The sequence below is a fragment of the Diplotaxodon limnothrissa genome, linkage group LG2 (genome assembly GCF_057381915.1).
Source record: "Diplotaxodon limnothrissa isolate DT_005_m linkage group LG2, D_limnothrissa_male_GT1.1, whole genome shotgun sequence".
NCBI lineage: Eukaryota > Metazoa > Chordata > Actinopteri > Cichliformes > Cichlidae > Diplotaxodon > Diplotaxodon limnothrissa.
Genome location: NC_140597.1, coordinates 2,994,075 through 3,010,816, shown reverse-complemented (window position 1 = coordinate 3,010,816; position 16,742 = coordinate 2,994,075).

Here is a 16,742-nt window from a genome sequence, read left to right as displayed (position 1 = left end):
TCTCTCTCTCTCTCCCTCTCACGCGCTCTCTCTCTCTCTCTCTCTCCCTCTCACGCGCGTTCTCTCTCTCTCTCTCTCTCTCCCTCTCACGCGCGCTCTCTCTCTCTCTCCCTCTCACGCGCTCTCTCTCTCTCTCTCTCTCTCTCCCTCTCACGCGCTCTCTCTCTCTCTCTCTCCCTCTCACGCGCGTTCTCTCTCTCTCTCTCTCTCTCTCCCTCTCACGCTCTCTCTCTCTCTCTCTCCCTCTCACGCGCGCTCTCTCTCTCTCTCTCCCTCTCACGCTCTCTCTCCCTCTCTCTCTCTCTCCCTCTCACGCGCTCTCTCTCTCTCTCTCTCTCTCTCCCTCTCACGCGCTCTCTCTCTCTCTCTCCCTCTCACGCGCGCTCTCTCTCTCTCTCTCCCTCTCACGCTCTCTCTCCCTCTCTCTCTCTCTCCCTCTCACGCGCTCTCTCTCTCTCTCTCTCTCTCTCCCTCTCACGCGCGCTCTCTCTCTCTCCCTCTCACGCGCTCTCTCTCTCTCTCTCTCTCTCTCCCTCTCACGCGCTCTCTCTCTCTCTCTCTCTCTCTCCCTCTCACGCGCTCTCTCTCTCTCTCTCTCCCTCTCACGCGCGTTCTCTCTCTCTCTCTCTCTCTCTCCCTCTCACGCTCTCTCTCTCTCTCTCTCTCCCTCTCACGCGCGCTCTCTCTCTCTCTCTCCCTCTCACGCTCTCTCTCCCTCTCTCTCTCTCTCCCTCTCACGCGCTCTCTCTCTCTCTCTCTCTCTCTCCCTCTCACGCGCTCTCTCTCTCAGATTGCTGTTTGGCTTGAAATCCTCTAGAGGGCAGCAGAGTAACACTGGTTTGAAGAGTCCATGTTATTACTAATAATTCTTCTGTATCACCACAGGACAGCTGTTGAAAAATAGTAACCAACTAATAATAGTGTCTGTAACGAGGTCTGGGATTTTGTGTCCCCTTGCTATGCACATTCAAAAGCTTCCATTAAAACAGCTTCTCTGGAGCCTGCTTGGTCAGTTTTTCTGTGTTATGCACACAGCATGGTGAGCACTGAGTATTATGCTACAACAGACGTAAAAATGCTGAACAAAACTGTATTCTCAGTTATGTTTGCAGGAGTGTTCATTGTTCAACACACTGACTTACTCAGGCTACAGTAACTTTGCATCAGCACCACCTGCATATTGGACTCTCCTCTTTCCTGCTCACATCCTTGACTTATTTCTAAATTTCTGATATGTATTCTAATATCTGTAGGTACTATTGTGTGTATTTATCTTAAAATCTATGTGGAGAATGGTTGTCTATATATATTTCATCTAAAACTGTCACATGCTTTTTAATCAGGTTTAGCTAGATAAGCAGCTGAGATAGACCCCAGAAGCCTGAATGTTGTTTCCCAAAGCTAACCAGAATTATCAGGTGTTTATCTGGAGTGTCACAGAAGAACCCAGAACAACATCTAAATTACTGCAAGCCTCAGTTGCCTCAGTCAAGGTCAGTGTTTGTGTTTTTCTGTGAAAGCAGTCTGTGGACTGATGACACAAAATGACTTTTTGGAAGGTTTGAGTGCTGTTACATCTGGACAAAAGCTAGCACAACGTTTCATAAAAAGAACATGACACCAAGAGTCAAACGTGGTGGTGTGGTGGCCTGGGGCTCAGCAAAGGAGCCCAAAGTAACTGATGGAACCACGAACTTTACTGTCTACCAGAGAATTATCAGCTTTTGTCTGACGTTCAAGCGCACTTGAGTTATAAACTAGAACAATGATCCAAACAATACGTCCACTTAAAAACCGAAGCAGGAATCCAAACAGACATTGTTCAGAATGAAATAAAGCAATCGTGCTCTCCTAAATGTCCCAATCAATGACAGCAATTCCATGGACTCTGAAGAAAGACCCAATTTGCAGCATAAAATTTAAAAAGCTATATATTATATGCACTCAGGTTAAGTGGTGGAATTTGCAACAGGGAGAGCAACAGGTGAGTTTTAGGACCAGAGACTAAAGGCTTAATCTGTAGGTCTTGGAAGTTTTTCCACGACCTACCTTTCTTCTTCCATTTGTGCAACATCTCTAAAACTAGAGCAATCCTGTCTCAGAGTGACGCTGAAAGACTAGTTCATGCATTTATTACTTCCAGGCTGGACGACTGTAATTCATTATTATCAGGAAGTCCTAAAAACTCACTGAAAAGCCTTCAGCTAATCCAAAATGCTGCAGCAAGAGTCCTGACAGGGACTAGAAAGAGAGAGCAGACTTCTCCTGTTTTGGCTTCCCTTCATTGGCTTCCTGTTAAATCCAGAATTGAATTCAAAGTCCTGCTCCTCACATACAAGGTCTTAAATAATCGGGCCCCATCCTATCTTTGCTCTGGCACTGAGGGCTAATCCCAGTGTAGCAAGTGAACTTGGTGGTATTGGCCCAGTGTGACCGAACACAGGAAGGGACATAAAACCAGTTGAAGGGATGTTGCCATTCTCAGTCTTCCATGTCAGATTGTCAACTGCACAGGAAGGTTTAATGGCCTGCATTTGTATAGCGCTTTTCTTAGTCCCTAAGGACCCCAAAGCGCTTTATACTACATCCAGTCACACACACATTCACACACTGGTGATGGCAGCTACATTGTAGATGTCCTGGGGCGCACTGACAGAGGCGAGGCTGCCGGACACCGGCGCCACCGGGCCCTCTGACCACCAACCGAGACCGAAACAATACTGTTGCTCTGGGTCTAAACAGAGCGCGTTGTGTGTGACGTCTTCTTTTGCGCATGCGGCCACTTTGAGCGTTCACACTAGAGTGTGTTTGCTGTCGCATTTTATTTGTAGTGTGAACAAACAGACAAAAAAATCTGATTTGATCAAAAAATGTGAATTGAGCATTAAGACCTGCAGAGTGAACGTAGCCTTAAGCTGGTTTTATGGTCTTTCAAAGGGAGTGTGTCACTATCTGCTCCACCAGCACTGCACATCTGCCTGCAGTGAGCTCTGTTGCCAGATAGAGGCAGTGTACAGTGTATTTGACACAACCAGTTAGGTTCGTTTCAAATAAAAGGAACCCTGCATAATCCAGCATTAAAGAGAGGGAAGCCATACAATGTGATTTTCTGTGGGAACTTTCACATATCTCTCTTCCTCTGTCTGACTGTGGGTGGGCAGCTACTAACCAGTCTCTTTCAGTGGTAAGGCAGAGCTTCTGGAGACTTCAGGCACACCTGTTGCCCATCACCAGTTTGTACTAAGCCCAGCTTCCACTCTCACTTATTTTCCACTGTCACCCTGCGAGCCTCCTCCCCTGCCTCAGGCGTGGAAGATGTGAAGAAAAATACTTTTGTACCTTACCGGCTGGAAAGAAAAACACACTGCATTAACCTCTGTGGAGGTGGTGCTCAGGTTGATCCTCTTCAATCAACCTTTAAGCTCAAGAGAAAAATCTTAGTTGGTTGCTTGTTCAATTACCCTGTCAGGGACCAAGCAGTAAAGCATAAAGGACACAGGTATACTTAGGCTACGTCCACAAGTACCCGGGTATTTTTGAAAACGCAGATTTTTCTATGCGTTTGCACCTTTCGTCCACACGTAAACGGCGTTTTTGGTCACTGAAAACGGAGATTTCTAAAAACGCCTGCCAGGGTGGATATTTTCAAAAACTCAGTTTTTTGCATTTACGTGTGGACAGAAAAACGGAGAAAACGCAGCGTCAAAGGTGTGCGCATTTTTTGACGTCACACTGTGCGCCACGTTATTGTTTCGGTGAAATGAATTTCTACAATTGTCACGGGGTCCCCTTCCAGACCTCTCCCGGACAAACACAGGCGTAGTCGGTAAGGTATTAGTGTGGATACTTTATTTGAAACGGCCTCCCCAGTGCATAAAAAGATGGTTGCAAAGACATAAAACTGAGATCCGCGCTACACAGCCTGTATGTTACAACACACTCCCCTTCATCCCCGGCTCGCCGTCTCTTATATCCCGTAACCCCTCCCCCTTGGCGTCACCACCAATTCTTTATTCTAACTTTAATCCCCGTCTCCCTCCCCAAGAATTTCTTTTTCATTATACACTCACAAAACATATACATTGATACAGGCTCTCAACTATTTCCCGGAAGTCTACCCGACTTCATATACACATTAACGGCCCACGTAATGAGGCCATTCTCATGACGGTCCAGACACACGTGAACTCATTATTTAAACCCCACACCCCCATACCATCGGCTTGCGTCACCCTGCACGATTGGCGATCCCCCCGCACGTCTCCCCGACCGACGCCCTTAACAAGTAAGTGGGAACCAAAATCTAGCCACCCCCGATGCGGCTCACAACTTGCTCCTCACCCCTTTTATTCCTCTACTCGGTCGTCAGAAAGATACGCCGCCCCGGGTGCCAAATCGAACTAATGGTGGCGATCTAATGGTGGCGGTGCCATACTCAGCGGACTCTGCCTTGAGACGGGTCACTCCGTCACATCATCCCCTTCCCCCCGGAGGTTGGCGATGTGCGGCAACCTAGAGAGGTAATCCGCCACCACATTGAGTGTACCTGGTCTGTGCCGGATGGCGAACCTGAAAGGTTGCAGTGAGAGGTACCAGCGTGTAAGTCGGCTATTATGATCCTTCATGGACTGGATCCAGGTAAGCGCCCGATGATCAGTCTCCAACACAAACTCTCTTCCCAGTAAGTAATACCGGAGTTTCTCCAGCGCCCACTTAATCGCCAGAGCCTCCTTCTCCACCGTCGAGTAATTGGTCTCCCGCGGCAGCAGCTTGCGGCTCAGATATAGGATCGGGTGCTCCTCGCCCGGGTCCCCTTGAACCAACACGGCTCCCAGGCCGCTCTTGGAGGCATCCACCTGGACCAAAAACTGCTTCTTAAAGTCCGGACTCCAGAGCACGGGGGTCGTACACAGGCAAGTTTTCAGTCCCTGGAACGCCTGTTCACATGCTGCGGTCCATATGACCGGATTTCGTTGGTTCTTCCCCAGTAATGTCGTCAGCGGCGCCGCCATTGTTGCAAACTGGGGCACAAACCTTCGGTACCAACCAACCAGTCCCAGGAAAGCCCGCACCTCCTTCTTGGTGCGAGGCCGAGGACAATTCTGGATAGCTTCCACCTTATCCAGCTGCGGTCGCACCTCTCCTCGTCCCACCTGGTAGCCCAAGTAGCGAGTCTCCTGCCGCGCCCATTCACACTTCGAGGGGTTCAGAGTCAGCCCGGCCTTATGAATTCTTCCCAAGACCTCCGACAAATGCTGCATATGCTCCTCCCACGTGTGGCTGAAGATGACGACATCATCCAGGTAGGCGGCGCTGTAACCGTCACAGCCCTGTAACAACTTGTCCATCAGCCTTTGGAAGGTAGCCGGTGCCCCATGTAGGCCAAAGGGCATCACGGTAAACTGGAAGAGCCCGGCAGGGGTCCTGAAAGCAGTGTACGGCCTCGACGTCTCCTCCAGTGGCACCTGCCAGTAGCCTTTGCACAAGTCCAAAGTGGTGATATACTGGGCAGCCCCAATCTTCTCCAGTAAATCCTCAATTCGCGGCATGGGGTACGCATCAAACTCGGAGATGGCATTTAGCTTTCGAAAGTTGATGCAGATGCGTAAAGAGCCATCCTTTTTGAAGATAATGACCACCGGGCTGCACCATTCGGAGCAGGACGGCTCGATCACTCCAAGCTCCAGCATCTTCTCCACCTCCTGTCGCAGCTTCTCCACCAAGTGTTGCGGAACCCGATAGGGCCGTTGCCGGATGGGCTGTCCCTCTTTTAGCCGGATCACGTGTTCAACCAAGGTAGTCCGACCTGGGTTAACGGAACACAGCGAAGGCGTCTCCTGCAGAATTTTCAGTAGCTCCGCAGCCTGCTGTGAGGTCAGATGAGTCAATACCGGAGACCTTGGATCCGTAGCCTGCTCAGGTTCACTCTGTCCTCCTCCGTGCACCACCCTGGCCATCAGTGCCTCCCTCGGAGCCGGACGGGGCTGCTCCACCCATTCCTTCAGGAGGTTCACATGGTAGGTTTGTTTCGGTTTCTTTTTTCCCGGATGATGGATCTCATACGTCACTGGTCCCATTCGGCGAAGCACGATATAGGGCCCTTGCCATTTCGCCAGCAGTTTACTGTTGGAAGAAGGGAGAAGTAACAGCACCTTTTGTCCGGGCTGAAACTCACGTTGCCGGGCCTGTTGGTCATACCAGATCTTCTGGCTTCGTTGAGCATCCCGCAGATTGGCTTCGGCCTCGGCCTGGTACCGCTCCAACCGCTCTCTCATCTCCAGCACAAACTGCACCACCCCTTTCTCATTTGGAGCCACGGTCGAAGACTCCCACCCCTTTCGAACGAGATCAAGCGGCCCCTGTACCTCCCACCCATAGAGTAACTCAAAGGGGGAGAACCCCGTGGACGCCTGTGGAACCTCTCTATACGCGAACAAAAGAAAGGGTAACCACTGGTCCCAATCTTTTCCCGTGTCTGACACAAACTTCTGTAACATCCGTTTGAGAGTCTGATTAAACCTCTCCACCAACCCATCTGTCTGTGGATGGTACGGTGACGTCTTGATGGCTGAAACGCCTAACTGAGTGTGGAAGAGCTGCATTAACTTCGACGTAAAGTTAGTCCCTTGGTCGGTCAAAATCTCATCAGGTATCCCCACCCGAGAAAACAACTGTATCAGTGCGCGCAGAACATTAGGGGCTGTGATCGCTCGCAACGGAAACGCCTCTGGGAAACGGGTCGCGTAATCACACACCACCAATATGTACTGATAACCCCGACCACTTTTTACTAACGGACCCACAATGTCCATAGCTACCCTACGGAAGGGGATAGAGATGACCGGCAAGGGTTGTAGCAGAGCCCGATCCGATTTGCGCGCTGGGCAAGTTTTCTGACACACAGGGCATGCACGACAGTACTTCTGTACATCCGTATACATTGACGGCCAAAAGAAACGCGTACTAACCCGTAAATAGGTTTTTTGGCGACCCAAATGGCCTGCCCAGGGGAGGGTATGAGCTAAATGCAGAATGAGAGGTCTACAACTAGCAGGGATCACAAGCCGCTGGTGGTCCCCATCAACTGCATACAACACATTTTTCTCAACCACAAACTTCTCTTTTCCTCCCCATTTCCCTGTTCCCCCTTCAGGCACATTAGCAAACAACACTTCCAACGTCTCATCCTCCCTTTGCAACACAGAAATATTTTCAGGTACATCCCATTTCATGTTCTTATTGCCCGGTCCCTGGGACCATAGCTGCTTCTCAAAGCGGCGTTGGCGACGAGATTTTCTCGGCCCTTTCGTGCCACCCTCGCACAGACTACTGTCCAAGTCTGGCAGGGGTTGGCATCCCGCCTTCGTCTGGGCCCTAGTGACCACTGGGCCTAACACCTTCATTTGAACATTCCCCGTTTCCCTCCCTTTTGTCTCTGTGTCCCGCTCTTCTTTTTCTTGCAACAAATCCATAAGCACAGGCACATCCATCCCCAGAATAACCTCTACCGGCAAATTCTGTACCACCCCAACAGACAATAAATATGGCTGGTCATTAATAGTCACTGTTATTTCCACCTTTGGGTAGGGATGTTTGTCACCATGCACACATAACACTTCTTCTTGTCGACTATAGTCCACACAGTTCACTGGTACCAAGCTTTGCTTAATTAATGACATAAAACTACCAGTGTCCAGCAAAGCAGTAACCTGCTGCCCATTTACCCTTACAGTTTTATAGCGTTGCCCCTCAGCTGGCTGGACCTTTGTTGGTTCCGCCTCCAGCCGAGGTGCATAGCAGGCCCCAGTGACTTTGGCCTTCCGGATGGGGCACACCGAGGCTTTATGGCCTGGCTGCTGGCAGTAATAACAAAGAAAGTCCTTACCCGCTCCTCGTAGAGTGGATACCTTGGGGGCCCCGGATGGCTCGGGGTTACTCTCCCGCTTCGGCAGACCCGCGGATTGCGGGGACGATCGCTGTGGCGTCCCAGCTGAGCGGACCGGGGCCGCTCCTCTCCGCGCATTGAAATACTGCGTCACCAACTTGGCTGCGGCCAGTCCGTCCGCGGGCTCATGCTCCCTCACCTCCCCTGGAAGAACTCGAATTAGCTGCTCCAAAATAATCGCTTCTCCCATCTCGTCCTTCGTATGCTGCTCTGGTCGAAGCCAGCGCCGGTACAGTCCTTTCAGCCGGTAGTACGTCTCGGTGGGGCTCTCCCCAGGTGGAATAATATTAGAGCGAAACCGCTGCCGATACATCTCCGGGGAAATGTCAAATTTAACTAACAAGGCAGCTTTTAAATCCTCATAACAGTGGGCTCTTTCTTCATCCATTGCGGTATAGGCCTCCAACGCCTTCCCCGCTAGCAACGGAACTAGCCGACAGGCCCATTCATTCTCCGGCCATCTCCAGGTTCTGGCCACCCGCTCAAAGCGCAACAAATAGTTCTCAATATCTTCCCCCATCTGGTACGGTGGAATCTTTGGCCCCTCCGATCGCCTCCACTCTCCGCCCGTCTGGTCGAGGCTGCTTGTCGTTGCCAGGGACTGGCGAGCCGGTTCCTCCAGTAACGACGGCCGGTATTCTCGCTGCCGGGCCGGGGTAGGCAGCACCATCCTGGGGCTACTCGCTGTTACCGTGCTCGGTGTAGCCGTAGCGGCCGTAGTGCTAGCTCCCGCTAACACTTGCCCTGAGCTCTGCTGACTAGCTGAATCCGCCGGCAACAGCGCATTAGGAGAGGGAACGGTCCTCAGCCCCCTGAGTTCTGCCAATAACACCGTCTCTCTCCTTTGCTGTCCCGCCAGGAAGTCCCTCATCATCGCAATCAGTTCTCCATCACGTGCTGCGGTCGAGGTTGTAGGCAACTCCGGACCAATCCTGCCGGAAATCTCCTCCTCCTCTGCTGAAGAAGACGACGCCGGCACTGTGTCCCACGCCAGCTCCTCTGCTGTCTTCTCCCCCGGAAGCTCATGCTGCTGGGACCGCAGCCCTGTGCGCTTCGCTGGGAGGCGCGTTTTCCTCTTCCGACTAGCCATCCCACTCCTGACACCATATGTCACGGGGTCCCCTTCCAGACCTCTCCCGGACAAACACAGGCGTAGTCGGTAAGGTATTAGTGTGGATACTTTATTTGAAACGGCCTCCCCAGTGCATAAAAAGATGGTTGCAAAGACATAAAACTGAGATCCGCGCTACACAGCCTGTATGTTACAACACACTCCCCTTCATCCCCGGCTTGCCGTCTCTTATATCCCGTAACCCCTCCCCCTTGGCGTCACCACCAATTCTTTATTCTAACTTTAATCCCCGTCTCCCTCCCCCAGAATTTCTTTTTCATTATACACTCACAAAACATATACATTGATACAGGCTCTCAACTATTTCCCGGAAGTCTACCCGACTTCATATACACATTAACGGCCCACGTAATGAGGCCATTCTCATGACGGTCCAGACACACGTGAACTCATTATTTAAACCCCACACCCCCATACCATCGGCTTGCGTCACCCTGCACGATTGGCGATCCCCCCGCACGTCTCCCCGACCGACGCCCTTAACAAGTAAGTGGGAACCAAAATCTAGCCACCCCCGATGCGGCTCACAACTTGCTCCTCACCCCTTTTATTCCTCTACTCGGTCGTCAGAAAGATACGCCGCCCCGGGTGCCAAATCGAACTAATGGTGGCGATCTAATGGTGGCGGTGCCATACTCAGCGGACTCTGCCTTGAGACGGGTCACTCCGTCACAACAATACTGTTAATTCTACTCTCTGCAGTGTTTAAATGCTCACATATACACACAGTTACTGTCCGTCCACACAGACGACTCGGTTCTGCTTCTATGCCCCAGCTTTGTTTACTTTTTCCCGCCGAGGCTTCTAGACTTCTGATTGGCCAACATTTCTGCACGGTTAGGACTACATCGCCACCTGTTGGTTTGGCATGTTCATAGCAGCGTTTTCCTTCATTTCTGCCTTTATGTGTGGACGGGATTATTTTTTAAAACGAAAACGGAAAATCTCAGTTTTCAAAAATACCCGTGTACGTGTGGACGTAGCCTTAATTAAAAAATATATTTAACAAATCCAAAAAACTTAAACAGGCAGACCACTAAAAGAGGTCAACTTAACAAACTTAACTCAAAATAACAATCAAATCTCAAACAAACATAAGACAAACTTACGGAGCCCTGCAGGGGACATGGGAGAAAAAAAAATTAAGACGGACTTTTGCAAGATCTCGCAAAACAAAGTGGGGATCTCGCAAAGGTTTGCGAGATCTCGCAGAACAAACTCGGGATCTCGCAAAAGTTTTGCGAGATCCCGAGTTTGTTTTGCGAGATCTGGCAAAACGTTTGCCTTTAGTGCTTTAGCTTTAGTGCGCATGCGCCAACCAGCGTGCAGCCTGTTACAGTCGCTCCTGCTTTTCTCTTAGTTTAGCTCTTTTTTCTTACGTATTCTTTTTTTTTTCTGACTTGTATTTTCCTCCGTTTTCTATCTCTTACTCAATCATGTGGATTGAGAGAGTTTTTGTTCTTCTGGTGGCCGTGGAACTGTTACTTTTATCATGGAACGGGACCGCGGCACATCTCCTACACGCACGGACTGTTTACTCCAGAGATCAGCTGATCGCCCTGATGCCGGCCGGCTCGCTGGCCAGGCCCGCAGAAGTGCCCGCAGAAGTACCAGCTGAAATTTGGAGGAAAACACATCGGGGATGCAGAGGTCAAGGACAGAAGAGAAGAAAAAAGGTGACGGTGAGACAGCGGAGGCTCGAAGCGAGGAGGAGGTTTAAACCGTGTCTGCCGTCTATCGTGATGGGAAATGTGCGATCGTTGGCAAGTAAAATCGACGAGCTCTCAGCACTGGTACGGAGTCAGAGGGAATACCGAGAGTGTAGCCTGATGTGTTTCACCGAATCATGGCTGCACCAGGTCATTCCCGATGAGAATGCTTCCGTGGAAGGCTTCCACACTGTTCGGGCGGACAGGGACAGCATCGCTAGCGGTAAGCGTAAAGGAGGTGGGCTTGCTGTTTTAGTTAACAACCGGTGGTGTAACCCTGCCAACATAACAATCAAAGAAAGGATTTGTTGCCCGGACACTGAACTGTGTGCTGTTGGACTCAGGCCGTATTATTTACCCAGGGAATTCTCTCACGTCATCTTGGTGGCTGTTTATGTTCCCCCCTCTGCTAACCCCACAGCTGCATGTGACACTATCCACTCTGCCATAGCTCGGCTACAGACTCAGCACCCGAGTGCCTTTATTGTGATCTCGGGTGACTTCAACCATGTATCACTGGACAATACACTACCAACATTCAAACAATATGTGGACTGTCCCACCAGGGGAGAGAAAACTTTAGACTTACTGTATGCTAACGTCAAGGATGCATACAGCTCCTCCTCCCTCCCCCCACTTGGTAGGTCAGATCATAACCTGATTCACCTCACCCCCCGCTATGTGCCAATTGTGAGGAGGGAACCTGTGACCACCAGGACTGTTAGGAGGTGGTCAGAGGAGGCAATAGCGGAACTACAGGGCTGTTTCGAGGTGACCGACTGGGAAACACTCTGTGAGCCTCACGCCGAGGACATCAATGGGCTTACTGAGTGTATCACAGACTACATAACTTTCTGCACCGACTCCATTGTTCCAGCTCAGACTGTTCATTGTTACCCAAATAACAAGCCGTGGGTGACTAAGGACATCAAAGCCCTCCTCAACAACAAGAAGAGGGCTTTCAGAGGGGGCAACAAAGAGGAGGTGAGGAAGATCCAGGTGTTACTAAAGGACAAGATCAGAGAGGCTAAGGAAAATTACAGGAGGAAGCTGGAGTGGAAACTCCAGCAGAACAGCATGAGAGAGGTGTGGAGGGGCATGAAGACCATCACTGGATTCAGGCCAACCAACAGCAGGGGAGCTGAGGGAGGTGAGAATAGAGCCGACGAGTTGAATCTGTTTTTCAATAGATTCGACACCACAGTGTCTGCTCCCACCCCCACAACCTCACCTGTAGTCAGCCTGGAATCCAGAGCCACACCACTGTGCCAGCCTCTCTCTTCACATGTTGCCTCCTGTGAGATTCCTGACACCCCTCCCCCACCCATCACCTTCACTCAATACCAGGTTGAGATGCAAATGAGGAGACTTCACTCAGGCAAGTCTGCTGGACCAGACGGAGTGAGTCCCCTTGTCCTCAAGGCCTGTGCCCCCCAGCTGTGTGGAGTCTTTCATAAACTGTTTATGCTGAGTCTGAGTCTGCAGAGGGTCCCGGTGATGTGGAAGACATCATGCCTCGTCCCTGTACCAAAGACGCCTCGTCCCAGTGGCCCCCAGGATTACAGGCCCGTGGCACTGACCTCCCACATCATGAAGACCCTGGAAAGGCTCATCCTGGACCAGCTGCAACCCATAGTAAGACCACATCTGGATCCCCTTCAGTTCGCTTATCAGCCTCGTCTCGGAACAGAGGACGCCATCATCTACCTGCTCAATCGTGTCTACACCCATCTGGACCAGCCGGCGAGCACTGTGAGGGTCATGTTTTTTGACTTTTCCAGTGCTTTCAACACCATCAGGCCGACCCTCCTGGGTGATAAGTTAGCAGCGATGCAGGTGGATGCTTCTCTGGTGTCCTGGATTGTTGATTACCTGACAGGAAGACCACAATATGTACGTCTCCCACAGTGTGTGTCTGACAAGGTGATTAGCAACACAGGGGCACCACAGGGGACTGTCCTCTCCCCCTTCCTCTTCACCCTCTACACCACAGACTTCAGCCACTGCACAGAGACCTGCCATCTTCAGAAGTTTTCTGATGACTCTGCGGTGGTTGGATGCATCAGCAGGGATGATGAGACAGAGTACCGGGCTGTGGTCGACTCCTTTGTCACGTGGTGTGAGCAGAATCATCTGCAGCTCAACGTGGCAAAGACCAAGGAACTGATCGTGGACTTCAGGAAGACCAGGAAACACTTGACCCCTGTTTCAATCCAGGGGGTCAGTGTTGACATTGTGGAGGACTATAAATACCTTGGAGTACACATTGACAATAAACTGGACTGGGCTAAAAACACCACAGCACTTTACAGGAAGGGCCAGAGTCGTCTCTATTTTTTGAGGCGACTGAGGTCCTTCAACATCTGCCAGAAAATGCTGAGGATTTTCTATGAGTCTGTGGTGGCCAGTGCGATCCTCTATGCTGTTGCATGCTGGGGGAGCAGGCTGAGGGTCGCAGATGCCAACAGACTTAATAAACTGATCCGTAAGGCCAGCAATGTTGTGGGGATGGAGCTGGACTCCCTCAAGGTGGTGTCGGAGAGGCGGATGCTGTCCAAGATAAAGACAATGTTGGATAACACCTCCCACCCACTCCATGACATGCTGGTCAGTCACAGGAGCTCGTTCAGTGAGAGACTGAGATTACCGAAAAGCACCACTGAACGACACAGGAAATCATTCCTGCCTGTGGCCATCTCCCTGTACAACGCATCCACTTAACACACTGTTTGCTGCTACAACTACACATGTTTCTTTTCCAAATATTTATTTATAAGTGACTTATGTATGTATGTATGTATATATATGTATATATTGTACTATTCTTAGTTAGCGTATTGTCTGTCTTGTCTTAATGTTGGTTTAAAATGGAGCACTGTAACAAAAAATAATTTCCCCCAGGGATCAATAAAGTATTCTGATTCTGATTCTGATTCTGATTCTGATGGTCCCCCATAAATATTTGATTGTAAATAAGGTGAAAGAAGTCTCATTTAAAATTCTACATAAATGTTATCCAGCCAGTCACTACATGGTAAAATTTAAAAGGGACATAAATACTAATTGTACTTTCTGTGGGGATCATCCAGAAACTGTGACACATCTTTTTTGGTACTGTTCTTTTACACAGAGATTCTGGAAGGAATTTAGCAGCTTTGTTATTGTCCATATTTTAAGGGAGTTTTCTTTACGATGGGAAAATGTTTTATTCTGTTTCTTTAAGTTCCCCAAGAAGCATGATAAATGTTTTTTTATGATAAATTTGTTAATACTTTTAGCTAAATTTTTTATCCATAAATGTAAGTTTACTAACAAAACACCATATTTCTGTCATTATTTTAAGGATGTGCACATGCACATACAATCAATATCAGACTGCACCAACAAAAAGGCTCTCACAACAATATATGTATGTGAATTTTTGCGTGTATTCTTATAATTGTTACCTTTTTCTTTTACCCCTGGCTTTTTGGGTTCATGTTCTGTTGTTTTGTATACTTCATCTGTTCGTATGTTGTATACTCATTGTTTGTTAAATAAAGTTTAAAACAAAAACTTCAGCTCTTCCAGCCCTTTGCCAGACAGAAGAAACCAAACCCCAAAGAAAGATGTATTAATATAACATAAAACACAACTTTGACCATATAAACACTGGAAGGTGTGATGGAAGAATAAATACATTTAATAAAGAAACAATATTGAACAATAAGTAGAATACATTTAAAGTAGTGACTGCAAAGTAAACTAAAGTGAATCAACTGGTGGTGAAGTGTGGAGCTTACCATGTGTGGCTTGCCATCACATACCCCATTACGTTCCCTTCTTAATGTTGGTGAATTTCAACAAATTAAGTCTTTATAAGAATGTGACTTTGTTTTCAACTGTAACCCTTGTTATCCGACAATAAAAAGGGTAGTCTAATTTTCCTTTGAAACCTTGCCAGTTGCCGTGTGAAAGAAATTTTCAAGCAAATAGTATTGAAAAAAGATAAATTTAGCAGCTTTCCACATCAAAAGGCGTTCTCTACTTTTTGCAAGTTTGACACAAGACGCAGTTGAACACAGCAATAATTCTTAGAAAGTAAAACCACTTTGCCACATCTGAGAGCTTTATCAGAGAGCGCTGCGAAATGGAAGAGTCCACGATGTAAGAGCCGAGAGACGGCAACAAGTTATTTTAGTCCCGGGTTAGTCTCTGGTGTAAATAAATCAAGCTCAATCTCATTACGTTCACATAAATCCTAGTTTGAATAGTAGGTTAGATTTGGCAGGTATTTCATGTCCTGACACAACCCAAAAGGCTGGTTTGTGTTTCCAGCTGGAACTTAACTTGCTTACCCAACAAACTTAATATTGTGAAGGACATTTATTGCAAAAAATGAACAAAAACCTGTCAGTGGATGTAGTGTTAATATTACTCATGAATTGAAAGTGGTGGATTAGCACAGTGTTTAAGCAGTAACCACTTTTACCTTACCGTTAGCTCCTTTTCATTTATCAGGTTCTTAGTATGACTTTACCTTCCTATGTGGTGGCTGCATGTTTGGAAGCTGTTACTGTCAGTTTGTTTCAGCTGTGGTGCATTCTCACTTCCTTTTTAGTTTCACTAATGCACATGTGCAACTCGCTCTCTCTCTGTGATTGAAAGCCTATAGAGGGAAGCAGAATCCAGTGCACAGGCTGGTTTTTCTTACCTATCCCTCCTCTGTTCCACATCGAGGAAAGCACTTTGATAACTGAAGAATAAAGTTGTCATCAGCATCAACCCGTCTCTTCAGTGCTGTACATACAGCATGGTCAGTATTACGTTTCGTGCCAGAAAACATAAAACTCTGTATTGTAAGTTATGTTTTCAAAGAATATTGATTTTCTATAGAAAGGTGGCTGCAGCAGTGTTTGTTTGGTGCTGTGTTTGTAAACGGATAAAAGGATTTCTGATCAGGAAGAGAGCTGGTGGGATATTTGCATGCCATAGAAGAATACGAGAGCTCAGGCAGAGCTGTGTCATTGCAGCATGAAAGCAAAAAAATTGTTGTGTAGAGAAAATCACGACTACAATCAGCATTATGTTCTCAAACCAAATGGCATATTTGAAAACAAAAAAACAATCGGTAACAGGTAAACATTTTTAATTTGCACTTTAATAAATAAATAATAAATAATATAAATAGAAAGCAACATTAGAACATATCTGAAAACAGGTCAGCATCAGTAAGTTAAATTCCACAAAAGAACTGCTGTCATACTGAGATAGTGTCTGATTTACTCACTGACAGATTAAATAGATTATTTATGAGGCACAGGGACCTACAGGGCACTTAAGATGACTTTTCTTTTGTTGAGAACTTATACAGTGGTCCATTATTTCCCAAACTACAGAGCAAACTTAAATATGCGGCCAGTCTCTACCATAGGAAAAGTGTATCAAAGGAAAGTGTAAACAATAGTATTTTTCTGTGAAAAAGTAGTTGAACACAATTTCATATAAGCTAACATCAAATGTTGCAGCAAATCACTTTAACCAGACTTTCCATGAACACAAAGGATTCAGAATGAATCTGGATGCCAGTTGTATTGCGACAGAAGAATCAGGTGGTAAATTTCGCTGTTTTTAAGCAACTGTTGTAACACTGAAACAGCGTTTCCAGTTTCTTATGAAACTCTTTTGGTTCGATTGATTGATACGGTTCTGTCTGCACACACCCAGACGTCACGATACTCTAAAGGAAAACACATTAACAGAGATTAATGTTAAAAAGTGACATGAATGATTTTAGGTTCAACATAAATGAACAGTCATGATCGCTTACCTGAGAGAAAAGTTTCAGGCGCTCTGACAGGTTTGAGATGAGTGAGTTTGGGTCTGTACAGTTGAGTAACTTGATGCCCTCGATAAAATACTGAATGGAAGAGTTCTTTCCAGAGAAACACAGGAACATTAGTACAAACGTTGGGAA